This window comes from Rhinopithecus bieti, unplaced genomic scaffold (assembly GCF_001698545.2).
Source record: "Rhinopithecus bieti isolate Rb0 unplaced genomic scaffold, ASM169854v2 scaffold_3521, whole genome shotgun sequence".
Taxonomy (NCBI): Eukaryota; Metazoa; Chordata; class Mammalia; order Primates; family Cercopithecidae; genus Rhinopithecus; species Rhinopithecus bieti.
Genome location: NW_016804218.1, coordinates 710,350 through 715,235, shown reverse-complemented (window position 1 = coordinate 715,235; position 4,886 = coordinate 710,350).

Below are 4,886 nucleotides of genomic sequence, written 5' to 3'. Positions count from 1 at the left end.
TGTTTAACAGGTAGAGTTTCAGTTTGGGATCCTGAAAAGTTTCTGGAGATAGATAGTGGTGGTTGCACAACAATGTGAACGTTCTTAATGCCACCGGACTGTACCCAAAATGGTTAAGATGGTCAATTGTATGTTATGTATACTTTACTAAATAAAAAAATGACCATTGACTCTGTTGGGCAAATTTACCCTATTTGTTTTATCAGTTATAAACTTGTCATTGTAACCACTTAGTTTTAATAATAGTTTATTCTCCAGCTAATGACTATCAAGAACGCATCTCAAGTTGAACAAATTGAACTTATCATTTGTTGCGCTGAGTGAGAATGTGCACCATGGGAACCTGGGGACACCTTAGAAAAAGGATGTTAGAAAGAACTTAAAATATTTGAGCTTGCATTAGGTGATTTGAAAGAGAGTTTAAGAAAGTGGAGCTTCACTCTGATTTGGATGCTGTCAAAAAGTGAGGAGAAGGTAATTCTATAATTAGGTATCATCAGAAACCTTATCTAGAGTGAAGAAACACTGAACTAAGGCTAAATCTGTAATTGATAAATAGGAGTCATTCATTAGAATAGAACCGTGGGTCATTTTTGCAGTGTAAGACAGTATTAATATTTTATTTTCAGGCATAATTACAAAGACTTCATATTCTTTTCTCTTCTTGATTCACCAAGGTCACCTGTATAATGCTCATGATCCAGAGCATGTGTATGTTCAACAGGTGGACACCAAGGCCTAGCTGACAGTACCAGGAGAGCTCCTAGATGCCAGGGACTATTTTGTGCTTTCTCATAAATAAGTAGAAGGACACAGTCCAGTCTCATTTACTTGAGGTTTCAAGAATGCTAGTCTAGTGGACCTTTGTCAATGATAGACACTACTGGCAACTTTGACATGTACTTCCCATTAATGACATTTTAACTTACATTTTATAGCAAGAGCAAATTGATGCAACAAAGTAAATTATATTCCTGTGTGTGCAAACTGATTGTTGTTCTTGCACAAGTATGCCCTGCAAGACTTTTTGTATATTTCTGTCATTCTCAAATAGTCTGTCAGCTACACAGAAGCAAAGATAATCCCTGCTGCAGGATAACTCACTCAATTTGCATTTCTTTCCAGCCTCTTCTTGCAAACCCCAAAGGCAATCATCTATATCTAGGGCTGTCTGACAGGCACAGGTAACGCTGTGGGACACTCTGGCACCTTAGAGAAAGAGATTCTGAGAAGAAAAGTTAGATAATGAGCTCTCAGTCTAGCTCTAGTCCTAGAACTGCAGTTCAGCCTGTGGAAGAGTGTGTCAGAAATATGGACATGGTGTGAGAGGCAGGATAGATGTCTTGCTGTTCAGAGAACTTAGAGCAATGCTAAGCCCTTGGAAAAAGAAGAATTAGAGACTGATTTTTTGTAATTATTGATTTTTTTCTGGCTGTCAGTCTAGCAACATTTAAGACTACAGCTTTGCCTAATAAAATTTTACTCTAAAGAACAGTCACCTCCATTCAGTACTAAACCCTTCTTTACAACTTTATGTAACCCCCTAATCCATAAGTATGATTTTTTCTTTTTGTTTTCATCATATGAACAATTAAAATTTGGAGCTATTTATTTTCATACTTGAGCTCAATGGCTCAAATGTAACCATGCATTAAGGAAATGATACCATGTCCTATTAAATTGAAGAGGTTAATTCCACATAATTTATAGCACCTTGATTTTATTAATCAACACTGTAATATGTGGGCACATCGCTCCTGTCAAAGAGATTTTAAGGGTGAGAGCAGCATGGGGAAAATAAAGCAGAATGCATTTAATTTTTTCTTCATCCCTCGAGAAAAAAGTTGTATTTAAAAGTTATTTATATTTTCAAAACTTAAAAAAAAATATAAAATGCCGAGGTCTGTTTTTTTTTTTTTGAAACACAAAAATTTGAGGTATTTTGCATCAAGTCATAAGCTACAGAAACTGAATAGCTGTCCACAACTTCAGTGCTGAATACAAACAGATTCATAATTTGCTCTGGGCATGTGTTTATCGTGGCTTCTATTGTAAGCCTATAACTACATTAGTATGGTGATAAATACTAAACTTTTTTTTGTGGTTCCCAACCAAATCTTCCTTTTGGCCCTGTCTTTGAAAACATTTTGTGACGAAAAAGTTCAAACAAAAAAGTAGAAAGTACAGTTAATAAACCTCCACATCTCCCTCACTGATCTCAGTAATTATCAGCTCATGGGCAATTTTAATTATATCACATACTTCCCTTCCAAGCTGGATTATTTTGAAGTAAAGTCCATATATGATAACAATATTTAATCCATAATATTTAAATATATTAAATTAATACCTATTGTATCTAGACAAACAGCCCATCCAGATTTAAAAATCACCAATGATTGGCTGAATTAACCGATTAAATTTTTCTGACTTAACAGATTAGTCACCTGGATACAATATAAATTTGAAGTTTTAAGTTCTCTTCTTTTTTTTTTTTTTTTGTCACCCAGGAGACAAAAAAAATCTGTTTACCATTGCAACCTCCGCCTCCTGATACGAGATTTCACCATGTTGGCCAGGCTAGTCCCGAACGCCTGACCTCAGGTGATGCACCCACCTCGGCCCCCCAAAGTGCTAGGATTACAAGCGTGAGCCACTGTGCCCAGCCACTCTTCTCTTTTTATTAACTCATATGTAGATAAATGCATAGGGCTTGCATCGTAGGGAAATTATGAAAAGTGAAATTAAAACTTCATGAACATAGATCATCCTAAATTCAAAGTAACCACAAACTCCAGTTGTGTAATCACTATGGATATACATTGTTAAGAAGATAATTAGTTTCCCTGTATCCATGTATATCATCACTGCAATTACAGTGTACTGTACTCATTGCCTTTATTCCAAATAATGTAAAACCTTTTATTTTGAAATGATTGAAGTTTGTGTATTTTTATCACAATGTTGGTCCCTTTTTTCCAAAAAAAGCAAAATAAAATACATCTATCTCTAATAAACAAATGGATCTAGTCCTCATCTTGTTCACTATGCTATATATATTTTACATATGGGCAATAATATAATTTTATTTAATTACTGCATTTAGCTTGGAAATAGCATTTGACAAAATATTAAAATACATTTGCAGATGTTCTTATTAATATATAAAGACATTTTACTGTTATAGAAAAATGGCATATTTCTAAGACATAGGAATACATTACATAATAATTATATAATAACAAATAACATTTGAACTGAGTGCTAAATTGCTATATTTGGAATCAACGTATCTTTGAAAGGTTATATAAAGAGCTTGTTAATAAACTTGCCTTTACACACACTGCAGAAAGTGTTATAAAATTTCTACTACATTAAATAAGAGAAAATTATGGATACAAAATGGCTTAGGAGCAGCTTCCTTGGCTTCAGCAAAAAAATTATGGGTCCAGATAAGTTGAAGTCCAAAATTTATCATAAATCATATAACAACTGACAGAAAGGTCCAAAAGAAGACCTGCAAATAGCACAATGCCTTATTTCCTTGACTGAATGATTCTAATTTATAAAGTGTAGTAGAAGAGAATAGGACAGATGAAAAAATATAACTCAAGAAGAAATCCCTGCATATACATCATGGTGGGATGAGGAAGTTATAGAGATACCTTCATAAAATTAGTCAGCTTTCATCCTCCAAATTAATGAGTTTAGTAGAAAGTTCACATAGGGCACTGAAAAATGGCATACTTCTTAAAGTGAATAATGCAGGTTTGCAGACACAAAGTGTCACAAGACTACTCTTGATTTTGCATGGGAATTTGAAAATACAATACTCAAATTTATGGTTAGGTAATGTGGCCACCTGCAGGCTGTTAAGCAACAGAGGAAGAATATCCCATTCTTATGCTAAGAATAGGAAGTTATTTTCTGTTTAAAACAATTTATAAGCCCGATGAGGTGGCTCACACCTGTGATCCCCGCACTTTGGGAAGCTGAGGCGGGTGGATCACCTGAAGTCAGGAGTTCAAGACCAGCCTGAGATAGTGAAACTCCGTCTCTATGAAAAATATAAGAGTTAGCCGGGTGTGGTCACGCACACTTGTAATTCCTGCTTCTTGGGAGGCTGAGGCAGAAGGATCGCTTGAACCCGGGAGGCAGTGGCTGCAGTGAGCCGAGATTGTGCCACTGTACTCCAGCCTGGGCAACAGAGTGAGACTCTGCTAATTTATAAAGCATAGTAGAAGAGAATAGGACAGATGAAAAAATATAACTCAAGAAGAAATCCCTGCATATACATCATGGTGGGATGAGGAAGTTATAGAGATACCTTCATAAAATTAGTAAGCTTTCATCCTCCAAATTAATGAGATTGCTCTCATTATAATTTTCATCCTCCAAATTAATGAGTTTGTTCTCATTATAATTTTTCAAAAAAATTATAACAGCATTGTCATATACTTTGTGTAATTATAAAACTTAAATTCTTCACACATGATAATTGTGGATATAATTTTCCACAACGATACTACTTATTATACCTCATCAACTTTGATTATTGAGATTGAAAAATAATATATTTACTATTATTGGTTTTCATCTTATTCTTGCCTTCTTTAACAAGCATTGAAAAATCTAAGATGTGGCTTTTGGCTAAGAGACATAGGGTTAGGTAAATTCGGCATTAGAAAAAGAATGGGCCTGAATTGACTGCAGTTCATTACAATGGCTATAAAGGGGATTGGTAGACCAGCGCCTAGTCAAAAACCATTGTGAAATAAAATATACTGAATAGTTGTTGGAAATAATAATAAATCAATTTGAAGGAAGTGCATTTCAGTATGTAATGTGTTTAATGAAGTGATTTGATAGTAAGACATTTGTTAATA